Source organism: Saccopteryx bilineata, chromosome 9 (genome assembly GCF_036850765.1).
Source record: "Saccopteryx bilineata isolate mSacBil1 chromosome 9, mSacBil1_pri_phased_curated, whole genome shotgun sequence".
In the NCBI taxonomy this organism is placed as follows: Eukaryota; Metazoa; Chordata; class Mammalia; order Chiroptera; family Emballonuridae; genus Saccopteryx; species Saccopteryx bilineata.
In genome coordinates, this window is record NC_089498.1 from 83,237,352 (window position 1) to 83,253,379 (window position 16,028).

General features: G+C 47.7%; 1 protein-coding gene and 1 pseudogene across 3 annotated transcripts in view; both read left to right on the forward strand.

Moving 5' to 3' along the window:
- The window catches only part of TSPAN14 (tetraspanin 14), a 77,135-nt gene that overhangs the window by 14,910 nt on the left and 46,197 nt on the right, over positions 1-16,028 (forward strand). The gene's annotated exons all lie outside the window — the stretch shown is intronic.
- On the forward strand, positions 7,668-8,675 carry LOC136313079 (mesoderm-specific transcript homolog protein pseudogene; annotated as a pseudogene).

Sequence of the window (16,028 nt, forward strand, 5' to 3'; positions counted from 1 at the left end):
TGATAATCTCAGGAACCAAGCGCCCAAGCTCCTTTCTGCCCCTATTTTATAGTGTAGATTCAAAACCTTTAATCCAATATACAAAATAGGGAAGTCTCTAATACAAAGTAACTTCTCTGAGGCATGATTGGATTGTACTACCCCACATCCCAAAACCAAGCCCCAGGCTACAACGATTCTCAACACACATTAATATCACCTGGGCGACGGCCTCCTCATGGGCAGCGCCTTCTTTAACAAAGTGAGCATAATACATTTTATCTGCCCAACACCCACCCTCTCTGACCCTGACCCTGACCCTGACCCTAAGGCATGCGCACTGGCAGTTCCCAGGGGCTGGGTGTGGCACCAGGAGCCCACCCATAAATCAGCTGCCTCAGATCTTGGCACTGACTCTTTTCTTGGAAGTGCCCATTCCCATTCTGGTAAAATTGAGGGGAAGGAAGTAAAAGCTCTTTATTTTCCCTCCAGCCAAAGTGAGGGCAGGATGTTAAAAGTAAAAACAAAACCAAGATAGAGATACCTACCCTCTGTACTTAAAGATCCCCTTTCATCCTTCTGAGGGCCTGGGTATAAATTTTGTGTATTTTGTTACAGATTCCAGGAGGCGGAACCACCCTTTCACTGGGGCCCCTTCAGGGGTGGGTATTTGGCCCTTTATCTGCCTCCCCCACCCAGCCTCCACCCTCCATCCTCTGCTGGGTCAGGATCAGCCTCTGTGTCACTGCTCTGGGCTGTGTTTCTGCTATGCGTCACAGGAGCCCTGTGGTCTGGGAAGATGCCCAAGGAGCCACGAATCCAGCTTCCCTTATCACTTGGTTGGAATAGCTTCCACAGCTGTGAAATGGGAATAAAAAGCTATAGGAATCCAGTGGGATGCACTAAAGTAATGAAGAAACTCTAAAGTTAAAGCATTCCTCCAGGAAAGCAGAATACATCCCTGAAAGTCAACACATGATAGAGATGGGTAGGCTTTCCTCCCGTGACCTGCCTTAGTGGCTCTTTCCTTCCCCAGTGCTTTTGCTTTTCCCTTCCGCATCTTCCATCCTCACTGTTCAAAGCACTGCCCACAGGCCTCTCATGGGCAGTGTTGTATCACCTGGGAGCTAGTTCAGCTGAATAATCTGGGGGCAGAGGATGTCTCACCTACAGTTTGTGAATCAGAATATGTTTTAACAAGATTTCCAAGTGATTTGCATGCACTTTCAAGTTTGAGAAGCCCTGTCTTGTTGTCTAGTACCTTCTTCAGTCTGTTGTGGTTTTGCAGTCGTCACCCTCCTTTCCTCTTTAAAGGTTGTCGACTCTAACCGGGTCTGGCAGCCCTGGCCCTGGGGCCCTACCCTGTCAGGTGTGCAGGTTACAGCATGTATACCTGGGCACTGGGGGTATCTCAGAGGCGAGTCTGGGCACTGAGAAAGCTGCCTTGGCTGGCAGCTGCGGGCATCTCCCCGAGCCTGCTGGCAAGGTCATCTTTGGGGCACAGAGCCGAGGGGTAATTGGAGCCCTCCTTTGTGTAAGGGCAGTGCAGAGCCTCCCTTGACCATCTGGTGCCACTCGCCACGCCCCGCCCCTCCCAGCTGGAAGTCAGCATTCAAATCAGATTGTAAATGTTGCTTGCTTTTTGTATAAACAAAACATTCTATATAAAGATGTTTTGGTATATATTAAAGTTCAAAGACATAGTCCAGAAGGGGCACTATAAGTTTATTTTTTGTAGTAGTTTTGTAGTAGAGAAGTTTGAGAGGCCTCTCCTGACTTTGCCTGGTTGCCCTCCCACCCCCTGCATTCTGGTCAGGTGGGTGAGGGCCTGTGGGGAGGAGCTTGTGCCCACAGGCCTGGGGGTGAGAGTGCTGGTGGGCTAGAGGAGCCCTCGGCACCCCTGCTCAGCACCCCCTGCATTCCGGTCAGGTGGGTGGGGGCCTGTGGGGAGGAGCTTGTGCCCACAGGCCTGGGGGTGAGAGTGCTGGTGGGCTAGGGGAGCCCTCGGCTCCCCTGCTCAGCACGCCCTGCATTCCGGTCAGGTGGGTGGGGGCCTGTGGGGAGGAGCTTGTGCCCACAGGCCTGGGGGTGAGAGTGCTGGTGGGCTAGGGGAGCCCTCGGCCCCCCTGCTCAGCACGCCCTGCATTCCGGTCAGGTGGGTGGGGGCCTGTGGGGAGGAGCTTGTGCCCACAGGCCTGGGGGTGAGAGTGCTGGTGGGCTAGAGGAGCCCTCGGCTCCCTGCTCAGCACCCCCTGCATTCTGGTATATTGTTTAGCGGGCTGAACAGCTCAGGTTAGCTGACTCTTTCTAAATTCTGCTCAGACTTTTTCAGCACTTTCCAACTATTGATTTGCATTAAAAAAATAGAAAACTACACCTCTCCCCTCCTCCCCCCTTATTTCTTTTCTCTTAACATTTTCAAAGCACTTGGTTTTATTTATTTTTCTCCATCATGTTTGGGAAGTTTGTTTAGTTGGCTCTGGGAAGCTTTTCCCCAGGCTGTTTGCCTTGCTCAGAGGAGACTGGGAGGCAGGCGCTGCCCCGGCTGGGTTAGGGGTGCTCCCAGTGCTGACCCTAGAGTGAAGAAGGTTGTGTGTCTGGGCATATTGTAGTAGACCGCAATTAAGGATACACAGATTTTTGAAATCTCAGAGCCACAATCTTTGTCTTTCAGGCGTGGAAAATGGAAGAAAAGGAGTAAATATATATAATTCTAAATTCTTAATTTTTTTTAATTTTTAGATTTTATTTATTCATTTTAGAGAGAGGAGACAGAGAGAGAGAGAGACAGAGAGAGACAGAGAGAAGGAGGGAGGAGCAGGAAGCATCAACTCCCATATGTGCCTTGATCAGGCAAGCCCGGGCTTTTGGGCCAGCGACCTCAGTGTTCCAGGTCGATGCTTTTACCCACTGCGCCACCGCAGGTCAGGCTCTAAATTCTCTTATAGTTTCTTTGTATTGGGGGGGAGGAAAATGGGGGTAGGGCAACTGCTACAAAGAGAAGATTTCAAAAATCTACAGCAGGTCAAACCTTGCATCACACTGGAGCCGCTCCTTTAATGATGCTGAAGACTCAGTTATTGGAGGGTTTATTTCTCCCCAGGAGTGGGCCCAGTCATCACCCAGAACCTCTGTGGTGTGTAGCAATGGTTCCCACCCGAACTGTGTCAGCCCTGTAAGGGCAGCCACATGGGTTGTGTCTCAGTGCCACCTGCAGAGCGGGGGTGGGGACACACTCGGCTCCGTTGGTGGTCTGAATCCGAGAACCTTGTTGGCTGCCATCATCTTGGGTTGCAGTGTGGCCTCTGCGTCTCAGGGCTCCGTGGCCCCTCCCAGACTGTGGAGCTCTTATCTAGTTCATGTTTAGATCATCTGCTCTGTGTAGCATTTCCTGACCAGCTTCCCACCTCCTCCTTCCTTTCAGCGCTGGTCCTGCCCTCCATCACCTACCTGACTCCCTTCTTAGTAGAGAGACTTGTGTTCCGAGTAAGGCATGGGTCTTACTCCAACTTCTTGGTCTCCACAGTCTCATGCTGGGTGCCTGGCATGCTGGTGTTTGAACATGCCAAACCAAGTCCCGAGGTGTCTGTCTCCCACAACGGAAGCCTTTTCACCCTGCGGGAGTGGTCGAGTACTCGAGTCTGTATGCTGATGGATTGCTGTGCCGTTGTCTTCCATCTTACCAGGCAGGGAGCCCTTGGCCCTCAAGTCTGTAGTTGAGAGTTTCAGAGTGGATAGTTGACACGTTGGCGTCCTGGGTTCTTGTCCACGTTGGAGATTTCACTGTAACTGGGCCCAGATTCTCTACATCTATGTAAATGGCTTCTGGGTGTAAACGTTTCATGTTCACTTCAGGTTTTCAGAAACAGGCCTGCTGCCATTAGTGCCCTGTGGCAGCCTGGTCTCTTCACCCTCTCATGAGCTGGCAGTTGCAGAGCCAGTAAGGTGCCAGGCCTCCTTTCACCCGGCTTTGTGAGAAGTTGGGGGCAGCAGCTATGGGTGTTGAGGCCCTGCCTCACCTGGGTGAGCCAGTGCCACCCTGATGCTGCGGGCGCTGTTGAATGAGCTGCTTGATGAGTTTGTCTCAAGATCTGTGTTTGGGCCCTTGCTTGTTTGTTGCCTGAATATTTTATCTCCACACACCCCCACCCCCATTATTAAAGGGAAATGATCACAAGCTACATTTTGACGTGAGGCCAGCCATTTTGTAGAGTCTTCCTTAATTTGGGTGTCTTTGATATGTTCTTAAAATTTTTTATTTATTGATTTTAGAGAGAGGAAGGGGAAAGAGAGAGAGAGAAAGAAAGAGGAAGGGAAACCTTGATTTGTTGTTCTACTTAGTTGTGCATTCATTGGTTTTTTTCCATATGTGCCCTGACTAGGGATTGAACCACCAACCTTGGTGTGTTGGGGCAACACTAACCGAATGAGCTACCTGGCCAGGGGTGTTTCTCTGCTTTCTCCTCATTATGCAAGTATTCAGTTTTGTCAGGTGTCCTGCAGTGTCCTCAGTGCATCCTCTTAGGAGGAACCAATGTTGGCTTAATTCATTACCAGTGATGACAATTAATGTAGTGTCTGCTGGGTTTCTGCACTGTTGAGTTACTATTATACTCTCTTTTTTTTTTTTTTTTTTTTTTTTTTTAGAGAGAGACAGACAGACAGGAGGGGAGAGATGAGAAGCATCAACATGTGATTGCACCACTTTAGTTGTTCATTGATTTCATTGATTGCTTCCTCATCTCTTCCTTGAAGGGTGAGGGCTCCAGCTGAGCCAGTGACCCCTTGCTCAAGCCGGTGACCTTGGGCTCAAGCCAGCGACCTTTTATATCCTTTGTAATTAGTAAGTGTCCTATAGAGAGAGACAGAGACTGTGTAAAACGTGCTGTTTCTCATGGAACGCTCCTTAACTAGTTTTAGAATTCCTTATGGTCTGAGTGTTTGTGGGCACCCCCCCCCCCCCCCGCCCCTGCCATGCAGTATTGAAATTCTGATGCCCTATTTGATGGTGTTAGGAGTTGAGGCCTTGGGAGGTACCTCGGTCAGGAGAGTCAAGCCATTGTGTAAATAGGGTTAGTGCCCCAAAGAGCTCCAGTGCCCCTTCCACCAGGTGAGGACACAGTGAAAAGGTGGCAGCTTGGAACCAGGAAGAGGGCCCTCAGCTGACCATGCTGGTACCTTGACCTTGGACTTCCCAGCCCCTAGAACTGTGAGAAATAAGTTTCTGTTCTTCATCAGCCACCCAGTCGGTGGTATTTTGTTACGGGACCTAGACAGATTAGGACAGAACCCACTGATGATTCTTAATAGAATTCGTTATTTGTCCTGGCTGCTGAATGCTGATGACTGTAATTCGATTGAGCCATTCTATATTATTTGGCATTCTGCTGTACAGAACTTCCCCTTTCCCCCACTTGTTTATGTAGCCATTTAGCTTTATATTAGAATTGACTTATATTATTCAGTGTTAAAACCCATTACTATTACTGCTTATTTTGAAGCTCAGATTGTGCCAGATTCGGCCTCTCTGTGTGTGTGTGTGTGTGTGTTGTGTGTGTGGCGGGGGGGGGGGGGTCCCTTCACACAGATTGCTGTGAAGGACAGCTCTTCAAATGCAAGTTTCCAGGTCTGTCACAGCCCCCGTGCAGGCTCCGTGTGTGGTTGGGCGAAAGCTCCCTGAGTGGTTCTGATGCCTGTAGGATTGGGACCAGCCCAGCCACCCACCCTTTTCACATGTGCCCCTCACAGCGCTGTCCCTACTCCCCCAGCGACCTGAATCGGCAAGTGACCTGCTCTGCCTGCCTCCATGCTGGGTTTTTGGGTCAGGTCTTTTTTTTTTTTTTTTTTTTAAACAAAGGCTCCTGTAGCTTAAAAAGTAATAAAAATAGTAAGTTTGAAAATCATTGGATTAAAGTAACCTTCATTCCAGGCTCAGCACTTCTTCCGCTGAGCCGGCACCTCCCTGCTTTCCTCTGACCCACATCCCCCCTCCCTCTGCTTCCTTCCTGCTTATAGTAGGGAGGTGGACAAAGGTCTCCTCACCGGATAATGAAGAGGCTCCGCCGTGCTCCTTTAAAGTCAGCAGGCTTGGACTGTGGGTTGTGGGTGGTGGAAACTCATAGTGCTGTGTTTGCTCTGCTCAGAGTTTCATACAGGAAGCCAAGCAGTTCGAACCCCAGTCCTGTTGGAGGGGCTGGTGGGACTCAGAGCTGTGGCTTGGGCTTTCCTGGACCTCCACGTGGGGGTCATCCCAGGGCTGGCAGCCAAGGGCCTGAAGATTTCAGAACTCTGGGACTTCCCTTTCCCCACACCTGTGTGGCCCTCCCTGACCCCTGTGTGGCTTTGTAGTGTCTTCTGGCAGTGAAGAGCCAAACTTGCAGATCCCTGTGAGTGGTTGCTGCCACTGTCCAGTTTCAGGGTTTTGGGCAGACCCTGGGGGTAGGGAGTTGGGCCTTAAGGGGTATGGGTTAGAGTTGTATGTGGACACTTCTGACTCTGAGGGTGTCAGAGCTGAGTGGGGAGCTCGTGGACCTGAGCCCCTCCTTCCCCTCTCAGAGGGTTCCTCTGTGTGAGGTTCTCAAGGGCATTGAGGCATCCTGCTCTTGTCTGCCTTTGTCACCCCACTCCTTCCAAGGGGAATGGAACCCATTTCCCTTGCATGTTCACTTGTCTCTTCCTGGGTTTCTCTTCTTGGACCCCCCTGTTCCTTTGGCCTGTGAACATTCTCCAGCACCCACTGGGCTCAGAGGATTCTCTTCCTAAATAGTAGAAATGTCCAGGGCCTAAGGTATGCTACTTGGCAAGATGCCCAGCTCCCTTGGAAATATGGCTGCCCTTTCCTGAGAGTGACTTGTGACTAGATATGTTACTTAATACTGAAACTTCAAAGACCCAGTGGAAAAGTTGAATCTGGAGAAAGAGGGGGAGAGGATAACTTGGGTTGTAGCTTGGGGATATATGGGTTATGGTGTTATCCAGGTACAGTGTCGTTCAAGGAGTTTTTTTCTTGCTTAGGGTCTCACATGGCCTAAATCAAGGTATTGGCAGGTCTGTGTTTCTTTCTGAAAGGTCTGGGGAAGAATCCCACTTCCAAGCTCACTCAGGTTGTTGGCAGAATCCAGTTCCTTGCTGTTGTAGGACAGTTCCTGGCCCTTGCGGGCAGCTCTTCTGTCTTAGATCCCGCAAGCAACGCATTACGTCCTTCCCAGGCTTGGCATCTCTCGACTCCTCCCCTCAGCAGGCAGCAAGCTCTGCTTTGAAGGCTCTCACACACAGTTACATTGTACTCAGATACTTTTCCTTTTTTAAGGTCAGTTGATTAGTCACCTTAATTACATCTGCAGTGTATTTCCCTCTTTCTTTCATATGGTTATAAATTATCTTTTCTGTTTTATTTTATTTTTTAACTTTGCTCAATAAAGTGATGGCAGTTAAAAATATTTTGAAGACTTTTAGTGATCTGGGTAAAAATGATAGATTCAGTGGATGCCCCTTATTTTACTTTATCCTAAAATGCCATGAAAGTTAAGATATAGAGGATTTGAAAATAGTAGTGGGAATGGAGCAGACGGAGACGAACTTAGGAGATACTGGAGAATTAAGATGAAAAGGAGGGGGAAGAAGGGAACTTGCTGGGATTCGTATCCACGGCTGCCTGGCTCTTTAGCTTCGTTCCATTCTGCCACAGGATGAGGGAGTGGTGGGCACAGGTGGGGCTCCTGGCAGTGCCCCTGCTTGTGGCCTATCTGCACATCCTGCCCCCCCAACTCTCCCCTGCTCTTCACTCATGGAAGTCATCAGGCAAATTCTTCACCTACAAGGGACTGTGCATCTTCTCCCAAGACTCTGTGGGTGTGGTCGGAAGTCCGGAGATAGTCGTTCTCTTACACGGCTTTCCAACATCCAGCTACGATTGGTACAACATCTGGGAAGGTCTGACGCTGAGGTTCCACCCCGTGATTACCCTTGACTTCTTAGGCTTCGGCTTTAGTGACAAACCGAGGCCACACCACTGCTCCATATTTGAGCAGGCCAGCGTCATGGAGGCGCTGCTGTGGCATCTCTGTCTCCAGAACCGCAGGGTCAACCACCTGTCTCACGACTATGGCGACATCGTGGCTCAGGAGCTGCTCAACAGGTTCAAGCAGAATTGATCCGGCTGGCTTACCATAAAGAGTCTCTGTCGAATGGAGGGTATATTTCCTGAGACTCACCGTCCCCTCCTCCTCCAAAAGCTTCTCAAAGATGGAGGCGTGCTGTCGCCCATCCTCACACGACTGATGAACTTTCTTGTGTTCTCTCGCGGTCTCAGCCCAGTCTTTGGGCCACACACCGGCCCTCAGAGAGTGAGCTGTGGGACATGTGGGCAGGGATCTGCAGCAACAACAGAACTTAGAGATCGACGGTCTCTTACAGTAAGTACATCAGTCAGAGGAAGAAGTTTAGAAGACGCTGGGTGGGAGCTCTCGCCCCTGTGACTATTCCTATTCACGTTATCTGCTGGCCTCTGGATCCGGTGAACCCCACCCGGAGTTCCTGGAGCTGTACAGGAAAACGCTGCCGCGGTCCACAGTGTCCATTCTGGATGACCACATTAGCCACTACCCACAGCTAGAGGATCCCATGGGCTTCTTGAATGCATATATGGGCTTCATCAACTCCTTCTGAGCTGGCGAGAGTAGCTTCCCTGCATTACCTCCCCTACCCTCTGACCTGTTGTGTATTCCCTTTAGAAAGAAATGCCCTAAAGTGGTCCTGTCCACCCAACACTTCTCTCACAAAGGTCCACCTGACTCACATTGGTGAACAGCACACAGTAGCGACGAGCCAGTGGGAGCACCGACCAAGGGTGACCTAACAGTCCACCTCCTGTTCCTTTGACATCTGACCAAGCGTATGAACTTGCCTTTGTGTGATTAGGAAACTGGTGAGCACTACTGCTCATGGATGCAGACAGACAGATGCTCTTTTGCATAAAAAGGCTTAACCTTTGTGTAACCATTTAGACGTGCTCATTTCTGGCCCAGCCCTGATTGGAATCTCACAGGACGAGGAGATGGCGCCCGCGTGCCTCTCCGTGAGCCACTTTCAGGGCACATGATGTTTAAGTTTCCTAAGCAGCTCAGCTTCATGGGAGACCGCATCTCCCTCGTCAGACTTTGGATTTTGTTTCCTCTGCTGCATCTAATTATAGACATTTGTTAAAGTAGATTTTGCTTTAAATACTGCAGTATCCTAAGTGTGCTTTAAGACTATGATTTACTTCCGTGTATTGTATATATTTTAGAAGGGTACTAAGCCAGCAGACACGCACTCTGGCAGCATAGTGAACCCTGTTAAACATATTTAACTAACAAAAAAATTGAACTAAATCCAATCTATTTGCAAAATATCCTAAAAAAAAGAAAAGAAAAAAAAAAATAATTTTCACAGGACATTGAAGACCAAAAGCATCTGTGCCCGAGATGAACTGTTATTAGCTGGAAAGACCAGCTAACAACAGTCTTGATTTTTCATACCTCAGTGCTGCAAAGTGTGACCCTCCTGAGCGAGCATGGAGGGAGGGAGAGTGCAGTCCGCGTCACGCTGAGTGTACCCCGGTTCCTTACCTTCCCCCTGGCAACCCCACTGGCTCTAATTCCTGTCCGTTCTCGACAGGAAAGTTCCAGAAACTCTTAATTAAGAACAAATTCTAGCCTGACCTGTGGTGGCGCAGTGGATAAAGCGTCGACCTGGAAATACTGAGGTCGCCGGTTCGAAACCCTGGGCTTGCCTGGTCACGGCACATATGGGAGTTGATGCTTCTAGCTCCTCCCCGCTTCTCTCTCTCTGTCTCTCTCTCCTCTCCCTCTCTCTCCTTTCTATGAATGAATAAATAAAATAATAAAATAAGTTAAAAAATATTAGGACATTTAAAAAAAAAAAAAAAAGAACAAATTCTGAAAGACCTATGAACAAAATGGTGCTGAATACTTTTTTTCTTAAGCCAGTTTCATTGTTTTAGTCAAAATAGAGTTAAGTGATTATTTTAAATTCTTTTTTCCCTAAAGTTAGCAACTTCAAGTATAACAACTGAAAGTGGAACAAGTGTTTATTTTCTATTAATAAAAATGAATTTTGACAAAAAAAAAAAAGATATAGAGGATTTTAAAAAAGGAATCAGTCTGTGAGGACAGGGGGAAGGGTAAAGGAGACAAGAGCAAGAAATCATTTGCAAGCCAGGAATAGATGGATGAGTGACCCAGTTTAAAATGTAGATGATATTGTCACTATGTTATGATTCTGGGGCGGAGGAGGGAAGGAGCATCAGAGGTGCTTCATACAAGACTTGCTTGAGAGCAGTTGATGTGGTCACACTCTAGATCCTGGTCCTTCCTCTGTAGTTGGTGGCGGCTGCCTCTTCTTTTTAGCTGGAAGTGGGAGATTGAATCTGCAGAAGGAAAACCAAGGCCTGGAGACTCAAGGTATCCTTGGAGGTTTCTGTGAAGACCGTCCTTGTGCCCCAGCATCTAGACTCCTGACAGCCAGCCCCATCACTGTCCAGGCAGGAGATAAAAGAAATCCTACAGGCCCAAGGGGAAAGAAATGAAGATGCTGAACACAGGAACTTCCCAGAAGATGGCCTGGCCAGATCGCCTCACACAGAAAGACTTGCCTGCCCAAGGGCTTGGTGCTCCTCAGTCATGAGGGTTACAGTACCTGATTATGACGGTTACCAAGGGTTACCAACATCTGAAGAAAGTGCCTAACATGCAGGGAAGCAAAACAAAAAGGAAAAAAGCAACTTAAAAGAGAAGAACATTTTAGAAAAAAAAATTAGACATTTTCTCAGAGAGATAAGAGAAATATTGTATCTATGAAATAAGAACAGAAGCCTGACCAGGCTGTAGCACAGTGGATAGAGCATTGGCTAGCGATGGTGAGGACCCAGGTTTGAAACTCTGAGGCTGTCAGTTTGAGCGCGGGATCATAGACATGACCCCATGGTCTCTGGCTTGAGTCCAGAGGTCGCTGGCTTGAGCCCAGGATCACTGGCTCAACTGCAGCCCCTTCCAACACCCCTCCCGCCAGTCAAGGCACATATGAGAAAGCAATCAGTGAACAACTAAGGTGCCACAACTACGAGTTGATGCTTCTCATTTCTCTCCCTTCCTGTCTGTCTGCCCATGTCTGTCCCTCTCTCTCTTTCTAAAAAAAAAATAAAAGAAAAGAAGTAAAAATAATAGGATACTACAGAAACTTAGATTCCAAAAAAAAGTATTAAAAATAAAAAAAATGAAGTCAGAGCAAAACTATTAATAGAATTATTAGAAGATAACGGTGAAGGAGTCAGTCTAGAACCATGGCCCAGTTTGTCTGTGACCTCCCGGAGAAGGCCCCTGCACTTCTAGATGCTACTGTGACTTACTCAGAGCCTAAGCTTGAGTGGCCACATTTGGTCACTGTGCCAAAGTGGAGATTTTGTTTTTCACCCTCAGTTGAGGTCCCTGCAACTATTCAGAGCTTGAAAAATGTAGTCAGTTGTGCTCAGACTGGTAGCGTCAAGCAGTTCATGGTTAAAGGAGCTCTCTGAATGAAATGGTGACCACTCAGGTGTGGGTGTGGTTTTATGTCCACGAGATCATAGGCAAGCATGGTGTCATTAGCCGTAATGGTTGAAGACCAATCTTTAACATCTGTTTCTTTTTGGTTTATTATTTGAATGTTCTTGGACTGTGATTAAAATGATATTTGAATTAAAAAAAATGTCAAAAAAGACATGAAGGATTCTTCTAGAAGATGAAGATGAAAAAGTGGATAATAGAGCAAAAGAGTTAAGAAAATGAAAGAATCAGCCAGAGTTTCCACCATTAATAGGAAGGAGTTGCAGAGACAGAGAACAAAGGGAAAATGCAGGTGGGAAAAATCATCAAGAAAAATAATTTCCTGGAAGAGCAGGATATATTGATTTCCATATCAGAAGGGCTCATCAGATTGAGCCAAGTGGATGAAACAGACCCAGACCAGGACTCTGAATTTCCAGTATGCTGGGGAGAAAGAGATAAGCTCACAACTTTACAGAGAGAGATAACAGAGTCAGATGCAGGGATCTGAGTGGTTTGGGGCTTCTCAATGTACGGGAATATGGAAGAGGCTGGTAGACTAATGGTTTCATCATTCTCAGTGTCATTGATTTCCAACCTGGAATTCTGTACACAGCCAAACTGTCATTTAGGTAGGTAGAATAAAGCTATTTTCAGATATACAGGGTCTGAAAACTTGCCTTTTGCACTGAAGGATTCCTCCACAAAGGTGAGCAAAGATTGGATCTCTCATCGGCTGTATTCCGCAAGGTGAAGGGAATTCCATGCCCCGGCCCAGATGGAAGCAGCTCTGAAGGCTTCAGGAGAGAGATCTTCCAGGAGAAGTAAAAATAGAATACCTGATGTGAATGCATTCTTGAGAGGAGATTGGGACAACTGGCATTGAATTTGGGGTAGAATATTGGCAAATTTGTAGAAAAGTAAGCAAATAGAAGAATCAGAGAATTATTAACTCCAGAGAACAAAAAGTTGCACAGGAAAAGAAATCATGATTTATATGGCTCACTCTGATAGCTCACATGGTCATAATAATGTAAACTTTGAAAATTACTCTAGCCAAAGCTATAGTTTAACTCTAACTGGAGTTAACTCTAATTGAGGAAGAAGTGTGAGGTAGTGGTTTGGGGAAGAGGCAGTTTGTACGGGTGTAAAGAGTTGATCTATCCTTGTCTTCCGGGGTAGGAAGTGAACAGGTAATAACTAAAACTGAAAGTACAAGGATAGTAGTAATACAGCATATTATGTACAGAAATTGCTAAGAGATATTTGGGATATAAACATTATTAGAAAAAAAAATACTCAACTGAGTAAATTTGGAGATCTGATTAGCTTTATTAAGCGATTCATAAATGAGGCAGTGCCCCATCTAGCAACTAGGAGGATGCTCAGAGGAATTGTATAAAATAGAAAGTTTTTATTGGAAAAAGGTGAGACAGGGGAGCTATTAACAAAACACTGAATTATTCTGGGGCCTGGAAATCTTTTCTTTGGGGGAAAAGAAAGGGGTTGTTACCATGCAGATCACCTCCGCTTTCTAAGGAGGGGATAGGAGAGGGCCCATCTGACAGATTACTGGTATGTGATCAGAGAATTCAAGACTGATTAATTGAGATTATGTTTCTGGGAGAAGTAGAAGCTGCAATTAGATCAGGTATTAACTCGGTTTGGTTTCAGGAACTTCTAGCACATGGGACGACATGGTGGACCTGTGATTCTCGTCTTGAACAACATCAAGATAGTGAGAAGTTGCAAGTGTCCCAGGGAAAGTTGAAGGTCTGGCCCACGGCCTAGGAACTGCTGTTTTTCTCAGCAAAGCTTTTACAATAGTTGATTCTTAGATTATATACAGGGGTGTGTGTATATATATACACAAACACACAGTTTTTTGGGGGGGAAACAAACAACAGCAAGTCTAGAATGCATTCCATGTAATAAGGGGAAATACTGTTTTATGAGACTCATTTTAGTTGAGCATGCAAGAATGTGTGCACTAGATTGATTTTGTTAAATGTGTTACTGTGGGCCATGGTAAAAAATTTGAAAGCTATTGTTTAGTGCTTACTCATTGCCAGTTCACTTTTTGCACTCTGTTCTTTAAATATTTTATGATTAAGCATGTGCTACTTTTGCAGTTAGAGAGACAGGGAGAAGAGGAGGAAGAAATCGTACAGGTTAATGTAACCCTAAAGTAGACAAGCCCTGCTTATAATGACTGTTGAGGGCACCACCCTGGGCAGGGGCAGCATTCTCCAGGCAGGCAGGCAGGCAGGCAGCACAAGCCTCTTACCCTTGGCAATGGCTTCAGCTTACATACTGGTAATGGTAAGTGTGAGAATGGAAACCTTTTTAAAAAATCACTTGTAAATTCCCCACCCATGCAACCATTTTCATGCTTGCATGTTCCATTTTGGCCTTTAACCACATGCTACAAATTGTTTCGTAATTGCAAATCACAATGTGCAGATTTCCTCCTTAAAGCATGCCCTTCTTCTTCCTTTGGTTTATTTTTTTGAGGTAAATTCTTAGTCATGCGTTTATTGGATTAGGGGTAATGACCATTTCTATGAGGGGGAGGAGGTTTGAATGTCTGTAACCATACTGCTTGCTAAAGGTTGATAACAGCTGACTGTGCCACCCAAGTCTGAGCATACCAGCCTCACCATGGGCTTGCTGCGACAGTGGGGGTGATTTTGTTAAATTAAAGAGCATAAAAGAACATCTCTGGATTGTCTTTAAATTTCATTTCCGGTGCTGTTGCCTATGTTTCCGTCTGTTAACTATATTGTCCTTTCATTTCAGTATAGTATCCATTTTTTGGTCATTTTTCTAAAATGAGTATTTTAAGTGTGGAGAGCCTTCTCTGTTAGCAGTGGTAATTGGTATCTGGGTCATGTTTACCCATCTTTTAGGAGGCTAAGACTCTGTGTTTCAAGGAATATGGTCTTTGCGTAAATTGAATTCATTAGTTGGTAGAGAGCCAAGTTCCTCTGCCGTGAGGAGCCATCTTATTTTTCTTCGGTTGAGAAAATAAGATGAGATGTTGCGTCCACAGTCACTGTAGAGTCATTTTGGCTGAATTTTGGGTCTGATCTGGGTTGTAGTTTCATCATCACTGCCTTTAGTGCCTTCTTGTGGTTCTTTGTGACTGTCACCTCAGGTTGGCAGCTTTATTCCTTCATTGAAGTGCTGAGGGCACTGGGCCAGGAGTCCAGCACTGGTCTGTTCCCTTCAGTCGGCAGTGCTGGAGGATGTGGCTTAGGCTGGGGTTCAAACAAGTCCCCTTACCTCCTTCCGTTTACATTCTGGGTTGCGCCTCTGTGGACACTAGGCTCTTCTTGTGTGTGACATTGACGTTCAGGACCTCCTTCTCCATCCCTGGCCTGAGAAGCAGGAGTGCACTGGCTGGAGGCAGCCTTTCCTCCCTGCCCTTCAGGTTACCTGGGGGGCCGGGCCGGGCCGGGGGGGACTAGGGGTAGTAGAGTGTCTTCTCTCCCCTCCCCCCACCCTGGGGAGGAATCAGCTGTTCTGAAGTGGCCATCTGGTCTCTTCAACGGTGACTAAGAGCCTGATGAGAAGGCTGCGGCCTTCAGAGGGCAGGAACTTGCCCAGGGTCAGGACGTGTTGTCGGAAGGAGTCTGCTGGGAGCACCTGGGCCCCTCTCGACAGCCACCTATGTGGCCAGACTGTGCTCAGGCCTCCTGTGTGTCTTTGTGTCTGTCCTGCAGTGCCTTTTGGGGTTGTGCTCTCACTTGTTCTGAGAGGGGACTTTTGTAGAATGGCAGGATGGGGGTGGGGTGGGGCTACCTTCTCCCTGGCCGGTTCGTGAGCCCAGACTGGCCTGTCTCTCCCGGCCACTGACCACACTCTCACCCCTCTCGGTCAGAGGGGATGAGCGAAGAGTGGTGTCCAAACCGCCTGTTGATTCCGCCCTGTGGGAAGATGGTCGAGCAGTCAGCACCTGTTTCTAGAGGAATGCGGTTTGCATACCCTTCTTGGCCCCACTCAGGGCAGTGGGCAGGCCAGTGAGGCTGTTCCCAGGAGCAGATTTGGCAGTAGCCACTCTTGCGGCCCGGCAGAAGTTGGTTTCTTTTTTTTTTTTTCGTTTTTTGTGTTTTTTTTTTCATTTTTCTGAAGCTGGAAACGGGGAGAGACAGTCAGACAGACTCCCGCATGCGCCCGACCGGGATCCACCCGGCACGCCCACCAGGGGCGACGCTCTGCCCAGCAGGGGGCGATGCTCTGCCCATCCTGGGCGTCGCCATGTTGCGACCAGAGCCACTCTAGCGCCTGAGGTAGAGGCCACAGAGCCATCCCCAGCGCCCGGGCCATCTTTGCTCCAATGGAGCCTTGGCTGCGGGAGGGGAAGAGAGAGACAGAGAGGAAAGCGCGGCGGAGGGGTGGAGAAGCAAATGGGCGCTTCTCCTGTGTGCCCTGGCCGGGAATCGAACCTGGGTCCTCCGCACGCTA